The following is an 18,855-nucleotide window of genomic DNA, read 5'->3' on the forward strand; positions in this document are numbered from 1 at the left end:
TGGCTAGCGGAAGGCCTGCCTCTGCATAGCAGAAGGCAATGCAATCCGCCAGCTAGTTTGACAAGGTCTGTTTACCCACCGCCACTCCCAGCTAGTTGGAATCAAAGGACATGAAGAGCTGGGTGGACTGTCTGTGGCCAGCAGTGCGATAGAGGTAGAATGCCAAGGCCCTTTTAAGTCCAAGGTATGAAGAGCCCATTCTGCCGGGTGGGAATGAGGCCTCAGAAAGAAGGTGGGTAAAACGATGGACTGATTGATATGAAAATCAGTCACAACCTTGAGCAGAAACTTCAGATGCGTACGCAAGACCATACGTTCGTGAAAGAACTACGTGTATGGTGCATACGTAACCAGAACCTGAAGCTCACTGACCCTACGAGCTGAAGTAATTGTCACCAGGAATATGACTTTCCAGGTGAAGAACTTCAGCTCGCAGGATTGCAGCGGCTCAAAAGGAGGATGCATGAGCCACGCCAGGACAACACTGAAGTCTCAAGATGCAACTGGAGGCCAAAGAGGGGGTTGCAGCTAGAGGAGGCCCTGCATGAAATGGCTCACTAAAGGTTGGACCGAAATGGGCGTGCCAGCGACACCGCGATGGTAAGCGCTGACTGCACTGAGGTGCACTCTGAGCTAGTCTGAAGCCCAGACTCGGACAGATGCCATAGGTAGTCCAACAGCCGGGACTGGGGGCATGAAAAAGGATCCAAATCATGAGCTATGCACCAGATGGAAAACCTTTTCCACATCAAGCCGTAGGACTTCCTGGTGGAGGGCTTTCGAGATGCCACCAGGACCTGGGAGACACAGTCCAAGAGCTCCAAAGGCTGGAGGACTACGTGCTCAAAATCCAAGCTGTGAGGGCCAGCACCCGGAAATTCGGATGGTGCAATGTACCCTGATTCTGTGAGATGAGAACGGGTGCCATCTGCAGCCGGATGGGTGCCCGCACCAACAGGTACTGCAGAAGTGGGAACAAGCCCTACCGGGGCCAGGAAGGTGCCACAGGTATCATGGTCCCTCTTTCCTGCTGAAGTTTCAGCAGAGTCCTCAAGAGGAGCGGTAGAGGGGGTACATTTACAGCAGGTACCTCCCCCAGTGGAGGGGGGGAGGCAATGCAGGCCGGTTGGCTACCCCCAGATACCAGGCAGCAATAACTGCTCACCTTCTGGTGGTATGGGGTGGTGAAGAGGTCCACATCTGGCATACCCCACTGTTGAAATAGCTTGGCCGCTACCTCCGAGTTGAGGGACCACTCATGTGGCTGGAAGGAATGGCTTAAGCAGTCCGCTAGCACGTTGAGATGGTCCGACAGGTACGTCGCTTGCAGAGACATTCCCTGTGAAAGGGCCCTGGTTCACACTTGTACCACCTTGTGGCAGAGGAGGAACAAACCCATGCCACCCTGTTTACTGATATACCACATCGCAACTTGGTTGTCCATCCAAATTAGGACATCCTTGGAAAACAACTGGTCTCTGAACACCCACACAGTGTACCGAATTGCTCGAAGCTCCAGGAAGTTTATCTGATAGCGGGCTTCGGAGGCAGTCCAGAGACCTTGCGTGTGGATACTGTTCACATGGAATCCCCAACCTTGAGGAGAAGCATCAGTGGTGAGAATCACCAGGGGCAGAGAGGGTTGGATGGGAAGTCATTTTTTCCAGGTTGGAAAGATCTTCCCACCAGGATAGAGACACTCTTAGAGGGTCCATAATAGCGACAAGAGTCTTGAGATCCTGGGAAGCCTGTTGCCACTGGGTCCATAGGTCCCATTAAGCTCTCATGCAGAGGAGACCCAGGGGGTCACATGAATAGAGGCCACCAAGTGGCCCAGCAGGCAGAGCAAAAGGCGAGCTGGCATCCTCCAGCTGTACCGGACAAGGGCAGCCAGCAAGGCAAGGGCGATCGTCCTGTTTCTGGGCAAAAAAAAAAAAAAAAGCTTTTGCCTGCATCGTGTCCAGGCTGGCACCTATGAAGTCCAGCTCAGGAGAAGGGCAGAGATGAGACTTGGGGATGTTTATAAAAACCCTACTGTCTGCAGTTTGCAGTGTCAAGGCCAGAGCATGCAAGGCTCCAGAGTGGGAGTTGCTGCTGACCAGCCAGGGATCCAGGAAGGGGAACACGTGCACCGAGAGATGCCTGAGGTAGGCCGCCACCACCACTAGGCATTTGGAAAAATATGTGTGTGGGGGGGGGGGGGGCGATGCCAGTCCAAAGGGCAGCACTTTATACTGGTAATGTGCTTTCCCCTACCACGAAACGAAGGTACTTCCAGTTGCTGGGGAGAATTGCAATGTGTGCCTAAGTCTCTGAGATCGAGGGAGCAAAGCCAGTCTTCTTCTGAGGAGTGGGATCAGCGTGCCAAGAGAGACCATCTTGAACTTTTTTCTTACGATAAACTTGTTCAACGCTCGGAGGTCGAGAATGGGGCCATACCACCATTTCTCTTCGTAATGAGGAAATACCTCGAATAGAACCCTTGGCCCTGATGATGGCGAGGGACTGGTTACACTGCACTTGCTACAAGGAGAGCAGAGAGTTCCGTCTGAAGAATGACCTGTTGGGTGGATGAATTCCACGATGGACATGGAGGAAATGTCTGAGTTGGCTGAAATTTAGACGGTACCTTGACGAATGATAGAGAGGACCCAGCAGTCCTACGTGATCTCTTCCCAGCGATGGGCGAGGCTCATGAGCCTGCAACCAACTGGGAGATCTGATGCCAGGGGTACGGTCAACTGACTTCTGCTCCCTCGCCACCAGTCAAAAGCCCTTAGCCAGGAAGCTTGCTGGGGCACCAGCTGGGGTCTAGGCACTTGCTGTTGATGAGGATGGCCCCTGGCACAGTGCATGGCATTCGAGCCTGGGAGGCTGGAGAATAGTATTTCCTCTGCCGGTAAAGGGCTCTGGGAACCCGGCCTGGAGAATTTCCTGGCCGAGGATGGGCCTTTAGAGGCGCTAGCAGACAGCTGTTGAAGAGTATCATGATGGTCCTTCAATTGCGCCATTGCATCCCAAACCTTATCCCCAAAGAGGATGACACCTGTGCAGGGGAGATCGGCTAGACTATCTTGGACCTCCAGCTGAAGGTCAGAGGTCCAGAGCTATGCTATTCTCCTGGCGCCGATGCCTACCACTGCCACGCGTGTTGCCATCTTGAAAACATCATGGGTGGAACGCACCTATGCTTTTCCGCTTCAAGACGCAGCAGGGCAATGGCCGAGAGGGCCTCTTGCTGCTGTTAAGGCAGGCCTTCAGCAAAGTCCTGTACCTGTTTCCAGAGATTGCGGTTATATTGGGTCATATAAAGCTGATAGGCGGTGATGCTGGCCACCAGTATGGCATCTTGAAAAACTTTCCTGCCTAGGGCATCGAGCTCCCTGTGATAACGTCCTGGAGGGGGCAGACTACACGACACCAAGTGGTGGGGGGAGATGCTGCTTTTTCAAACCCCATGGCCTGTTACACCAAGTAGGTGGCATTGGCCTTTCTATTGATGGGGGAAATAGGAAATGGGGGGCTCCAACATTCGGAGGAGGAGGGTCTTAAAAATATCGTGGATAGGAACTGCCATGATCCCTTTAGGAGTGTCGACTGGAGTACTTCCAGCATCCTATGTCACTCATCTTCCTCCGTAAGCAGCTGAAAGGGAATCATTTCAGCCATGGCTCTGACAAACCCCACAAAGGACAAGTCCTCAGCACCGTTCCTCCAGGGAGAGGTTCTGAGAGGGGGGGTCGTCCAAATAATCTGAGGACGAGTCCATGGAGTCATTGCCCCAAAGGTGGTAAGGCCCTTCCCTCCTCACTAGGACCAGCATGCCGTGGGCGAGATCTGTGAGGGGCATCAGGCTCCAAAGGCTTCAGAGGTCTCAAGGGCACCACAGGAATACACAGTTCCCCTGGCATCGAGGGGACTGGAGATCATGGGAGGCCGGAAGGACCCTGGCAAGGGCTCAGGGAACCATGGTCTGGCATCGGCTGTGTCGGGAAAGGGCGCGCAGATGCTCTAACAGGGGTGCTAGCATCAACGGCGGGGGCTCAGGCATGATATGGGGACCAGGAGCACTGGCAGCTCAACACTCTGGAGAGCCTTAAGCACAGCAGATTGCACCCTACGTTGTAACTCCTCCTGAAAGTACAGAGTGGCCAGAACTGATGGAGGGAGACGAGGCATCACCGGCTCTTCCTCGGGCCTTCGAGGTAGCACGGTACCCAGCACCGCTGTCAGTGGGGAACACCTAGGACTACCAGGGGGATCAGAGGACTGGGCCTCTGACAGTAGGTGTCAATTTGGTGGCGGCTCAGCTGCCGCTGATGCCACCCTGGAACTAGAGCCGTGTGTTGACTATGACCGGTGGCGATGCTTGCAGGATCTCTTTTGCTGCTCAGCCCAGTCTTTCCCCAGCACAGAGGAAGTGAAGATCCCGATGGTCTCACTGATCTCCCGATGGGAGATCAGTGAGACCATCGAGGATCTTCCACTTCCTCTCAATCCCTGGAGGTACTAATGAGATGAACAGCCAGGGGAAGCGTGTCAAAAGGCTCCCCATGACCTCTCTGTGTCGGTGGGACAAACATAGGAGTAGAAGGAGCAGACTTCGGGGCACTGAAAATTTTTTCCATCTTATCAAGGCACGCCCAACACCCTTTGGGGGGGGTCATCTGATCACACAGACATCACCCACGGACATTGTGCGGGGCCCCCATGCAGAGGATGCAAACCTCATGCGGATCTGTGATAGACATTGTCCGCGGGCACTGGGGTCACCAGAAAAACCGGTCGACGCCATGAAAATACCTTGTGAGTGGTCAATGACCGGCAGTCACCTCAAGGCGAGAGTCAGGAATCGACTGCAAAGTTGGAAAAAAGGCAATAGAAAAACCTACCACACTGAGAAGGCACAGACCGCAATGGGGGACCCGACGAGGAGATAAGCAGAAACCCAAAATTTGTCGAGAAAAACAAGAAAAATGGAGAGCTCCACGACTACAAAAAGAAGAGACTGAAGGGGAACCTTGCATGGACATGCGGATAGTAGCAGGCTGGGCATGCTCAGTCTGCTGGTCAAAGCTTCTAGAAGCTTTGACAAAAGTTTTCCATGCTGACTCCATCGGATAATGTCATTGACATGTGAGGACTACCATCCTGCTTGTCCTAGGATAAGGGCATTGACCGCCAAGTGTTTTAGTCTGAATGCGCTTGGTAACTACATGGGGATTTCATTCTGCTTTAAAACCTTGACAAATGGCATTACTGCTCATGTTTAAAACTTGTACTAATTTAACCCATTTTTTGTCTATCATATCAACAAATATATGTCCACAAATTTTTCTGTGCAAAATCCATGCAGTAAGGTATAGCATGATTGAAATGAATGTCAAATTCAGCAGCAGTATTCACCAATCTCAGTAGTAGTGTTTTTAAGAATAGAACTAGTAGTCAAATAGCTGTAATAGCAAATATCCTTTCTGCATGTCATAGGTACTGAATCAAAGAGTACAGCTATATTATATATTGATCACGTTTGCCAGAAAATTATATGTTACACAAATATGTATGCTTTTTTTCCTTTAAGGCATTTTAGCTTTTTACATCTCATAAAATTAGAAAGGTTTCAAGTGATATCTAATTTATTAATTTGGGTTCAGTTTTCTGCACGTTTTTTCCATTTTTAAGAAATATTTTTTCCATTTTTAAGAAATATTTATGCACAATCTGCAGTACTTTCATTTTTTTTACCACATCCACTGCCATTTAGAAGCAAAATCACAGAAACAGCCTCTTCTGTTTGAGAAAGCAGAATGGACTATCCTTCAGAGATCATTTTGCTGATGTTCTTTTGCCAGGGTACACAGGAATAACCCATAGAATTGTATTTGGCTGATGATACCTAGAATCATAGGTTTAAATCCTTCTACTCATCTGTGGCCTTGGGCAAGTTATTTTTAATATTCTTGTCCCTACTTAGATTGCAAGTTATCTGATGGCAATGACCCATGTGGTGCCTTCTTTACCATCCCATGTCACTGAACATGAGACAAATGAGAAAAGGATTTAGTTTCACCACTTTAGACTTCCTACTGTAGAAACCTTAATAACCAATAGGTGTATGTTTGTCTATTACCTTCATTAATAAAGTTTCTTAAAAATCCCCTTGTGCTTCTTGAATCAGGAGCCAGGTCATGACAGACACCCATGATTCAACATGACATTGAATTAAAACAGCACAACCCCCCCAGTCATGTCTGCAGAGGGAGGTCTAAAAACGGGATTTTGTGGCAGGACAGGGAGGAAGGAAAGTGTAGAAATTGGAAGAAAAGGAGAGATTTTGTATGAAGCAAATATTTAAGTAATTTTCTGTCAGAACATGGCATAAGAACATAAGAACATAAGAAATTGCCATGCTGGGTCAGACCAAGGGTCCATCAAGCCCAGCATCCTGTTTCCAACAGAGGCCAAAAACCAGGCCGCAAGAACCTGGCAATTACCCAAACACTAAGAAGAACCCATGCTACTGATGCAATTAATAGCAGTTTCAGGAGCCATAGTTAATATAATATAATAGGTCAAATGGACAAACTAAAAAGCAACAATCACCTGGACCAGATGGCTTACACCCCCTAGTTCTTAAAGTACAAAAAGATGAAACTGCAGACCTATTACTAGTAATTTGTCACCTATCATTAAAATCATCTTTTGTACCTAAAGATTGGAGGATAGCCAGTGTAATGCCAATACCTAAAAAGAGGTTGATCCAGAAAACAATACACCAGTGAACCTGACATCAGTGCTGCAATAAATCATAAGAACTATTCTAAATGATAAATTACTGAACATATAGATAGATTTAATTGGACAGAGCCAACATGGGTTTCCCCAAGGTAAGTTTAACCTTACCAATCTATGGATAATGGATAAGGCTGAGCCACTAGATATAATATATGTGGAATTTCAGAAGGCATTTGACAAAGTTTCTCATTAGAGATTCCTTAGCTAAGTAAAAAATCTTATGATAGGAGGCAATGTCCTATTGTTAATTGGTAACTGGTTAAAAGAGAGGAAACAAAGTAGGACTGAATGATCAGTTTTCTCAATGGAAGAAAGGAAATTGTGACGTACCCCAGGGATCTGTATTGGGACCTGGTGCTTTTTAACACATTTATAAATGATATGGAAAAAGGAATGAATGAGGTGATCAAATAAATTTGCAGATGATACAAAACTATTCCAAGTTGTTCAAACAAGTGGATTGCAAGAAATTGCAGGAAGACCTTGCAAGATTGAGCATCCAAATGGCAGATGAAATTTAATGTGAACAAGTGCAAAGTGACGCACATAAGGAAAAATAATCCAAAATGGTTTCATATTAGACATCACCACTCAGAAATAGGATCTAGGCATTATCACAGACAATACATTGAAATCTTTGGTTGAGTATGTGGTAGTGGTAAAAAAAAAAACCCCAAAAAACCTGTTGAGAATAATTAGGAAAAGAATGGAGAATAAAACGGTGAATATCACCTCATCTCAGTATCGCTCCATGGTGCAACTGTACCTACAGTATTGTGTCTACATCTCAACAAGATATAGCAGAACTAGAAAAAGTACAGAGAAAAGCAACTAAAATGATAAAGGGGATGGAACATCTTCCCTATGAGAGTAAGAGGGGATATGACAGAGGTCTAGAAAATCATGAGTGGGGTAGAGCATGTAAATAAAAAATGAGAAATTACTACTTACCTGATAATTTCCTTTTCTTTAATATATTTAGACATTTTATATACCGGTGTTCCATGTATAGATCACAATGGTTTCAAAATGACATTCATAATTATAACTCAATGATTGGTTACATAAAACAAAAGGTGGATCCAGAACAAGTGGGTTATGCACCTGTACCAGCAGATGGAGACGGAGCAAAGCTGACATCACAGTATATATACCCTTGCAGTGACATCAGCTCGGGAAAGACTAACAAAACTCTTAATAACAGATGATTTCAGCACTCAGCCAATAGGAAACACTTAGCTCAGACAAAGAATATATGAACACTAGTCTACAGACTGGATTAACACTTACCAGTAGCCCCTGGAAACACACAGTCATGCAGGACGACACAAACATAACCTTCCAGCAACCAAAGGCGGGAAGGTGAATCCACTTATCTATACTAAAGAAAAGGAAATTATTAGGTTAGTAGTAATTTCTCATTTCTTAGTGTTTAGACAGGTGAATCCAAAACCAGTGCGATGTACCAAAGCTACTCCCAAACAGGGCAGGAGGCTGCACACATCCAGATGATAATACCTGGAAAAGGTGTGTAAGGAGGACCACATCGCAGCTCGGCAAACGTCAATGGCAAATAATCTAACTTCCACCCATGACACTGCCTGAGCCCTAGTGGAATAAACCCTAACCTGATTAGGAAACAGCTGCTCAGCATCCACATATGTGGCTGTGACTACCTCCTTAATCCAGCGCGCTATTGTAGCTCGTGAAGCTGGCTCACCCTGTTTACTTCCACCATGGAAGACAAACAGGCGATCCATCTTCCTGAAAGATTTAGAAACCTTCAGATACCTCACAATATGTCTCTTGACATCCAAGCATCACAACAGGTGATATTCCTCCACTTCTCTCTCCCTATCCAAAGATGGCAGGGAAATGACTGATTTAACTAAAAATCTGAGACTTTTTGTCAAACAGGAAGGAACAGTACACAGATGATTCGCCCAGAGTCACTCGAAGGAATGGCTTCTGGCAAGACAAGGCCTAAAGCTCAGATACTCTGCAAGCAGAACAAATTGCCACAAGATACACCGTTTTCAAGGTCAATAATTGCAAAGAAAGATCACGCATCAGATGAAGGGTAGGCCCGCTAAGAAATCCAACACCAGATTAAGACTCTACAAGGGTACTGGTAACCGCAAGGAAAGATGAAGATGTTTCACTCCTTTCAAGAAATGGGCCAAATCTGGGTGAGCCAAGAAATTAAGCATGGCTTTACCCAAGGCAAGTCTTGCCTCACAAATCTGCTTCACTTTTTGAAAGGGTTAACATATAGATATAGGTGAACCGGTAGATGCAGTGTATTTGGATTTTCAGAAGGCATTTGACAAAGTTCCTCATGAGAGGCTTCTAGGAAAAGTAAAAAGTCATGGGATAGGTGGCAATGTCCTTTCGTGGATTACAAACTGGTTAAAAGACAGGAAACAGAGTAGGATTAAATGACAATTTTCTCAGTGGAGGCAGGTGGACAGTGGAGTGTTTCAGGGATCTGTACTGGGTCCCGTGCTTTTCAATATATTTATAAATGATCTGGAAAGGAATATTACGAGTGAAGTAATCAAATTTGCAGATGATACAAAAATTATTCAGAGTAGTTTAATCACAAGCGGATTGTGAAAAATTGCAGGAGGATCTTGTGAAACTGGAAAATTGGGCATCAAAATGGCAGATGAAATCTAATGTGGATAAGTGCAAGGTGATGCATATAGGGGAAAATAACCCATGCTGTAGTTACACCCAGGAAAGAGATCTAGGCATCATTTATTTATTATTTTTGTATACCAACATTTGATCTGAGATATCACATCAGTTTACATTCAGGTACTGTAGGTATTTCCCTATCCCCAGAGGGCTTTCACTAAGTTGTTGTACCTGAGGCAAAGTGACCTGAGAGTAAAGTGACTTTCCCAAGGTCACAAGGAGTGACAGCGGGACTCGAACCCTGGTCTCCTGGGTCATAGCCCACTGCTCTAACCACTAGGCTATTCCTCCTCCCTCTAGTGGATAATACATTGAAATAATCACCTCAGTGTGCTGCAGCAGTCAAAAAAGCAAACAATGTTAGGAATTATTAGGAAGGGAATGGTGAATAAAACAGGAAACGTCATAATGCCTCTGTATTGCTCCATGGTGAGACCGCACCTTGAATACTGCGTACAATTCTGGTCGCCAAATCTAAAAAAAGATATAGTTGCGATGGAGAAGATACAGAGAAGGGCGTCCAAAATGATAAAGGGGATAGAACAGCTCCCCTTTGAGGAAAGGCTAAAGAGGATAGGACTGTTCAGCTTGGAGAAGAGACGGCTGAGGGGTGTTTAAAATCATGAGAGGTCTAGAACGGGTAAATGTGAATCTGTTATTTACTCTTTCAGATAATAGAAGGACTAGGGGGCACTTCATGCAATTACCAGGTAGCACATTTAAAACTAATCGGAGAAAGTTCTTTTTCACTCAGCGCACAATTAAACTCTGGAATTTGTTGCCAGGGGATGTGGTTAGTGCAGTTAGTATAAATGTGTTTAAAAAAGGATTGGAAAAGTTCTTGGAGGAGAAGTCCATTACCTGCTGTTAATTAAGTTGACTTAGTTTTTGGGTACTTGCCAGGTTCTTATGGCCTGGATTGGCCACTGTTGGAAACAGAATGCTGGGCTTGATGGAACCTTGGTCTGACCCAGTATGGCATGTTTTATGTTCTCACCTGACCCCTGAAACAGGCAAGAGCCGCTACCTGTACCTTCAAGGAACTAAGGGCCAACCCCTTTATTCAATCCATCCTGCAAAAATTCCAAAATGAGCGGGATCTTAACCCAACGAGGAAGAACCCCTCGATCTTCACACCAAGCCTCAAACCCGTACCAAACCCACACATAGGCTAAGGAAGTGGAGAACATTCTCACTCACAACAATCTGGCAATCACCACAGTAGAATATTCATGCTTCAGCAAGCGAGCCCTCTCAAAGGTCATACCTAAGACAAAATAGAGTTGGATCTTCGTGAAGAACATGCCCCTACTGCAGCAGATCCCTGTGCACCGGCAGCCAGAGGGGGGAGTTTACCAGGAGCCTTTGCAGATCTGCATATCATGGTCTCCTGGGCCAATCTGGTGCCACCAGAAGCACCATCCTCCTGTGACCCTCAATCTTTTATTTATTTAAAAATGTTTGTATACCACCTTTACAAATAAAAATTTAGTCAAAATGGTTTACAGATTAAACATACATAATTGGATAAAAACAATAAACATTTCTACAGACAAATAAGCAATGAGCTCCTATCAAACAAAAGTGATTTAACTTGCTTTAAATGTAAACTTAGGGTATTGGAGGGGAAAGAAGGAGCTGGAAAATGATGTGTATAGTGGCAAGGATCTGGAGGCGTCAGAAGGGGAAGTTTTTAATGTTTAATGTGAATAAGAAATGTTAAAGGCTTTATGAAACAAGTAGGTTGAACTGATGAACAGATGATATGAGTCTGAGGGAATCTGGTAAAGAGTTCCACAAGGAGGAACCTGCCAAGGAAAATGCTCTCTTGCGGGTTAAGTCTAATCTTGCTAGTTTGATTGTGGGTACATCTAAAAGGATTTTTTGATAGGGACCGTAACTGTATAGATGGTTTATAAATATGTAAGGATGTACATAGCCAGGTTGATGAAGTTATGAATAAGAGCGTGAATAATTGTTAAAACTTTGAATGTAATTCTGAATTTTATGGGAAGCCAATGGAGAGAGTAAAGTATCGGTGTGATGTGACTTCTACGGGTTGAACCAACAAGTATTCGGGCTGTTGTGTTTTGCACTAGTTGTAGAGGGTGTAAAGTAGAATCAGGTAAGCAGATATAAAGAGCATTGCAATAGTCTAATCCGGAAAATACTAACGATTGCAGCACCGTATGAAAATCTTGTAAAACAGGGGATGTAGGCGTTTCAGTAGATGCAGTTTATAGAAAGATTTTTTTGATAACCGCGGAAATATGTTTTGTCTTAGATAGATAGGAATTTATGATCACACCTAAACTGGTAGCATCATTATAAATGGGACTGGAATTTCCATTGAAAAGTAAATGAGAAGGAGGGCCTATTGTGGAAAAGGACACTGATGTTAGGTAAAGTAATTCTGTTTGGGCCAGATTTAATTTCAATCGATTATGAGAAAGCCAGGTACTAATTGTGTTTAAGTATAATACTATAGTTGACAAAGTGTTGGTCCATGAATTATTATAAGGGACAAGAAATTGAATGTCGTCCGTATAGATGCGGAACAATGTTTAGAGCAGCAAGAATGTGACACAGTGGTAAAAGATAGATATTGAAAAGGATCAGAGATAACGTGGACCCTTGAGGCACACCTGTAGAAATTGAGTACTGATCAGATTGGTTTTGAAAGAAAATGTTGAGATCAGTTGGCTAAATAAGATTGGAACCAATTTAAAACTGTCACTGAGCTACCTAATGATTGAAGGCCCGATAAGAGAATCTGGTGATCTAGTGTATCAAACGCTGCTGATATATTTATTTATTTATTTATTTTTAATTTTTATATACCGGAATTCCTGTATGCAATACAAATCAGTCCGGTTTACAAGTAACGAAAAGGTTGCCCTGGTCTGGGAGGTTAGACTGGGGTCTTTTACATAGAACATAGAACAATAACAATCAACTATTGAACATTATTACAAGGAACAGTGAAAGTAACAATAGTATTTAACAAACAGATAATATTATTATAACATTATTTGTGTTCACATTTTACAAGGAACTTTAGTAGCGTATATAGTCTGCAAGTAATCGGTTAAATAATATAATATGAGAAGGATGACTTAAATAAATAGATATTGCGAATAATCAAGTCCGTGTATGAATTTGAGTGTCAATGTGTTTGTGACACCTTGCAATGGTTGGATCTGAAAGACAGGAGGAGGTGCCTAGTTACACTCTGGGAATTGGAACGCTTGCCTGAAGAGCCAGGTTTTTAACCTTTTTTTGAACTCTGGTAGGTTAGGTTCGAGTCTTATGTCTGGTGGGAGCGCATTCCATTGATGTGGTCCCGCAGTGGATAGTGCTCTTTTTCTTAGCGTTGATTTGGTGGGAGCTGCGACTAATGTGCCTTTGTAGGCGCTTCTGATGGGTCTGGCCGATGAGTGTAGGCGAAGTTGAGTTTGTAGAGATATAGGTGCGACGTTATGAATTGTTTTATGGATAATGGTTAAGGTTTTATATATGATTCTCTGTTTGATGGGTAGCCAGTGGAGGTAGCTCAAGATGGGGGGTAATATGGTCTCTTCTATTAGTGTTAGTTAGGATTCTGGCTGCGGCGTTTTGTACCATCTGTAGGGGTTTGATGCTGTTGGAGGGGAGGCCCAGTAAGATTGAGTTGCAGTAATCAAGTTTCGAAAAAATAATGGATTGAAGAACGAGGCGAAAGTCATTGAAGTGAAGGAGTGGCTTTAGTTTCTTTAGGACCTGTAGTTTAAAGAAGCAGTCCTTGGTGGTTGTGTTTATGAATTTTTTAAGGTTAAGTTGATTGTCAAGCCAAGTTCCTAAATTCCTGACGTCTGCAGAGAGCTCCATGTTTAAAGATGTGGTTTGTGCCAGACTAGGTGGGTGGTTGTTCGGGTTGTGTGAGATTAGTAGCAGCTCTGTTTTGCTGGAGTTTAGAATCAGGTTTAGGCTGGAGAGTAGTTGTTTAATTGGTTTAAGACAATTCTCCCAGTAGACGAAGGTTTTTTGAATTGATTCTGTGATGGGGATTAGGATCTGGATGTCGTCTGCATAGAGGTAATGAGTAAGCTTGAGTTGAGATAGCAAATGGCAGAGGGGGAGGAGGTAAATGTTGAACAGGGTAGGGGAGAGGGATGAACCTTGTGGTACGCCTTGGTCTGATAGGATGGGGTCAGATTCCTTGTTGTTGATTCTGACCTTGTAATACCTGTTGGATAGGAACGATTTGAACCAACAGAGGGCTGTGCCTTTGATTCCTATGTTTGATAGTTGTTCTAGGAGTTGTGAGTGATTTACCGTGTCGAATGCTGAAGATAGGTCTAGTAGGACCAGTAAGAATGACTTTTTTCTCCAGGTTCAAAAGTAAATTATCAGTGAGGGAAAGCAGAAGGGACTCTGTGCTTCGAGATTTGCGAAAACCATATTGTGCCGGGGAAAGAATGCTGTGCTCCTCGAGGTATTCGGAAAGTTGTTTATTTACCGCTTTTTCCATCAGTTTGGAGATCAGGGGCAGGTTTGCAATGGGTCTGTAGTTGGCTGGGTCCATGGGTGATGCAGTTGGTTTTTTCAGTAGGGGTTTGAGGATTGCAAGTTTTAGCTGATTAGGAACTGTGCCCATGGCTAAGGAGGTATTGATGATTTCTGCAATAGGTTTTGCGACGGTGCTAGAGATGGCAGTGAGCAAATTAGTAGGGAGTGGGTCCGAGGGATGTGCCGATGGTTTAGTTTTTTTAAGTAAATTTTCAATCTCCATGGCTGATGTGGGCTCGAATGACTCTAGTCTAGAATTCAGAGTGAGTTGGTATGTGCTATGAGGTGTTGGAAGCGTTTGGTGGGTTGTAAGGGAGAGGGTGAGGTTTGAGATTTTTGTTTTGAAGTAGGTGGCTAGTTCGTTGGCCTTACTGAGCGCTAGATGGTCTGGAATGGATGGTGGTGTTGGTTTGGTGAGTGATGAAACGTAGGAGAATAAAGCCTTCGAGTCGAAGATGAAGTTATGAATTCTTTTTGCATAGAAGTCCTTTTTTGTTTTGTGTATGGCGTTTCTGTAGGTGTTGAGGGTGGCTTTGTAGTCAAGTCTGGATGTGGGAGAAGGGTTGTTTCTCCAGCTTTGTTCTTTGTTTCGTAGTTTCTGTTTCAGGGTTTTGAGTTCCGGGGTGAACCATGGTTTTCTGTTGTCTCGTGTCGGTTGGATTTCTTTTGAGGAGGTTGGGCAGAGTTGATCAGCTATTTTGTTCGTGAGTTTGATCCATGAAGTGGTGGCTGTCTTGGCGTCTGAGAAGTCAATTTGTTTGAGGTCTTTGGAGCATTGTTTGTTGAGTAACTCCAGTGCGCATGGTTTCCTGAAATGAATGGTGGTTTTGGAGATGTTTGGAGGAGGTGTGTTTTTCATTTTGAGGGTTGTGTCTATAAGCTGGTGGTCTGACCATGGGATTGGCGTGCAGGTGGGATTTGTATGGATGGACCAGCTATCGTTGATAAATATGAGGTCTAATGTATGACCTGCTTTGTGAGTGGGCCCGCTGATTATTTGTGTGAATCCAAGGTGACTGAGGGAGGTGAGGAAAGTTTCACAGTTAGTGGATTGAGGGGTGGAGTCTACGTGAATGTTGAAGTCTCCCAGTATGATGGTTGGTTTGTCTGAATTTAGATGTTTGGCTATCATCTCTATTAGAGGGGAGGGGTTAGCCTCTAGAGTTCCTGGTGTGGCGTAAATGAGGAATATTTGTGGATGTTGAGATTTGAATATGGAGCATTCAAGTTTTGAGGTGGAGTATGATTGTTGTAGTGTTATACCCAATTGTTTTTTTGCAGCAAGTAGAATTCCTCCTCCTTTCTTTTTCGGTCTAGGTATTGAGAAGAGGTCGAAGGATTGTGTAGGTAGTTGGTTTGTTAATGATATGTCCGTGGGTTTTAGCCATGTTTCCGTTATTGCACATATATCAGGGTTGTTGTCAATTAGGTAATCATTTAGAAGGTGCATTTTTTTGGACAGTGACTGTGCATTGAATAAGGTTAAAGTGAATAATGAAAGGCCGAGGAGTTGTGTAATGGGAGATGTCATGATGTTGATGAGTCTTTGTTGTCTGGGTGTCTGAATGGGGTCTGGTGGAGAGTTATTTCTGGGTTTTCTCTTGAGTATGGGGATGGAATGGCTGTGTATCATTATATGCTGGTTTGCTAGAGGTTATGAGTAGGGGTAGGTCTGTGACTGGATACGTGCGGAGTCTGCTAGGATGGATGCTGGAACTGCTGGAATGGATGCTGGAACTGCTGGAGTGTATGTTGGAGCTGCTGGGATGGATGCTAGAACTGCTGGAGTGGATTCTGTGAGGGCTAGTTAGGCATTTGATTTTAGTTGATGGACGCTGGCGAGATTGTGAAGGGTGTGTTGTATTGTGGCTGGAAAGGATTGGTTTAGATGTTTGAAAGTGGTCGGTGCGTTATGGCTTTATCCGGTCAGAAAAATCCGTTTGTCTATGGCTGATTGGCATTTGTTTGTGCTGTAGTTTCGTCTGTGGGTAAGGTTCGTGGCTTTCTCGGGGCTGAGACGAAGGGGCGAGACAAAGGGGCAAACTAAAATGAAGTTAGTATTAGCATCAAAGCCATGGTATAAGGTGTCGAAACAGGAAAGAAGGCATGTCTGTCGAGTGACCCTTGCGAAAGCCATGCTGACCTGAATGCAATATATCATGGTCAGCTAGGAAATCTGAAAGTTGATGTAGGACTACAGATTCTATTAATTTTGCTAAAGAAGGTAAAAGAGCAATAGGCCTGAGATTAGTGACATCTAAAAGGTGTTTTGATTTGTTCTTTGGGAAGGGTAAAATAGGTTTTTTTTTCAGGTTATCAGGGAATAGACCTTCCAAAAGATTGATGGACTAAAGGGGCTAATGTTTTAAATAGTGAACTGGCGCAAGGGTTTAGTGGAGAGTTAGAAACTTTCTGTTTTTGAATTATGTTTATAATAGTAGACTCAGTTACTGGTGTAAATTCCGATCAGTTTACTGCAGACGGAGGGGTTTTATGTGGTAAATGAAGGAATTCCTTGGAGATAGTATCAACCTTAGATTTGAAATAAGTGGCAATTTTGTTACACATATTAGGGTCATCGATGTTAACATTATGTAAGTTTAGCGTAGTGAGATTTTACAATGTTAAACAGTGTGCTAGGATTACCCTTTGCAGCTGCAATTTTCTTGGCTAAATGAGTTTTCTTGACTTTATTAATTTCTCTGTTATAGTGTCTTAAAGTTCGGTAATAAGTATTTTTAGTATCAGAGGGGGTTTTTTCGGTGCCACATGCGCTCTTTAGCTCTTAATAAAGTTTTAAGGGAATGTAATGAATTAGTGTACCACGGCATGTTAATCTTGTTGTTTTTAAGAGTTAATGTTTTCATCGGAGCTATCAAATTCAAGGTGGAAATAATAGTGGAGTTCCAAAAATCTATCAAATCTGTGATAGAAGTAGTCGCCAAGGAAAGCTTAGGGACTAAAGCATCAGTAAATGTCTCTGAGGATATAAATTTACGTTTCATAATAGTCTAACAATTTTTTTGGTTACAAGTGACAGTATTCAACATTAAATCAAAATGAATGAGAATGATCTGACCAAGGTATAGGAGTGATAACAGGCTTATTCACGATGGGTGTTGCAAAAGAAGGATCAAAGAAGGATAGGTCAAGAGTATGACCTCGTTGATGAGTAGGAACTTGAATAAGTTGTTTCCAGCCTAGTCCTGTCATTGCGTCTAAGTAGATTCTATAGATGAAAGAGGAGAGGCATTAATGTGCAAATTAAAATCACCTAGTAAGACTGTTTTTGATAGGTCTATAGGAAGAGATGAGACAAAAAAATTAGATAATTCAGTCTGAAGAAGTCCAGGTGGACAATATACAATACAGTTATTTAAGTTTGTAGTAGTTATCAAAAGCATTTCAAATGATGGTATGATATTAATTTGTTTTTTTTTTTTGTAGGGTTTAAAGAGGATTTTATTACTGCTAACAGGCCTCCACCTCTACCATTGAGCCTGGGTTCTGAGCTAACCGAATATTCTGAGGAGCTCAAACTATTTAAAGTAACTGAGTCAGCCAAGACTCAGTGACTAAAAAGAAATCCGTTTTTTTTTTTTGTTTTTTTTAACTCAACAAATCTAATATGACTGGGATTTTTTTTACGTATGGATTGAGCATTGCAAAAGATAAAGGAAACACATGATAGCACTAGAGTAGAAAATAACCTCAGCATTATAAGTATCAAGAACAAGCGATTGCAAAATTTGGGTTTAGATTTTGAGGAACTATGATATCTTAAACTAGGAGCTAAAGAATTGTATTTACTTTGCCCAAGTTGGAATTTCCATCGTAAGAAGAAAATGAGAATAGCCAGAAAACTTTGGGGTGCGAACAAAGGGGCATGCCCCTTGGTTGTGCGCGGCACCGGAGTTGTCGCTGCTCTATTAATGTGGTTGCTCCCTAATGATGTAAAACTGGGGGCGTGGCCAGGTTCAATCAGCCCCCACAGTAATCGTGGGAAATAAGCGCTGTAAAGTGGTGCAGAAGTCCAAAGTCCAATCAGAAATAGAAACGGGCTCTCACAGATTGTAATAGAGAACTGCGGGGGGAAGGCATATAGTAGCTCACCCTCCAGTCACTTCTGCATGAGGGCATTGATTCCCAAGGACTTGGGATCTCTCCTGCAACTGATGAAATGAGGAACCTTTGCAGTTTTTAAACTCCCTAGTAGGTTCATAAACTGAAGGCCCCAGCGATCTACTATCAGCTGAAAAGCATTTGACAATTCCCATTCTCCTGGATCTAAACTGTCTGCTGAGGAAGTCTGCTCTTACATTGTCTTTTCCTGCAATGTGTGAGGCGGAGATCTCCTGAAGATGCACTTCTAACCATTCCATAAGCTGGGCTATTTCCTGCGATACTTTCTGGCTCTTGGTTCCTTCCTGTCGATTGACATAAGCCACTGTCGTTGCATTGTCCAACAATATTTGGACCGCTAGACCCTGCAATCGGTTGCCGAACCACAAGCATGCCAACTGGCCCGCACAGGCTTCCATCCAATTGATAATCCAGAGAGACTCTTCTGGACTCCAGCGCCCTTGCACTGTCTGCTGACAGTGAGCCCACCAACTCTGGAGGCTTGTATCTGTCGCCAGCCAGTCTGGTGAGCTTAGGGAAACCCCTTTTCTAAGATGTTCTGCCTTTAACTACCTCTGCAGGTCAGTGCAGACCTCCATCGGCAGGTGAAGTCAAATCGAATAATCCTGAGACTCTGGACGCCAACGAGACATTAATTTTCCCATCACTGAGGTGAGGCTAATCATCTGT

The 18,855-nt window shown here is 43.8% G+C and overlaps 1 protein-coding gene across 1 annotated transcript in view; it reads right to left on the reverse strand.

Annotated features, from left to right (window-relative positions):
* ATXN10 (ataxin 10) overlaps positions 1-18,855 on the reverse strand; it is a 434,387-nt gene that overhangs the window by 63,422 nt on the left and 352,110 nt on the right.

The sequence above is a fragment of the Rhinatrema bivittatum genome, chromosome 4, assembly GCF_901001135.1.
Source record: "Rhinatrema bivittatum chromosome 4, aRhiBiv1.1, whole genome shotgun sequence".
In the NCBI taxonomy this organism is placed as follows: domain Eukaryota; kingdom Metazoa; phylum Chordata; class Amphibia; order Gymnophiona; family Rhinatrematidae; genus Rhinatrema; species Rhinatrema bivittatum.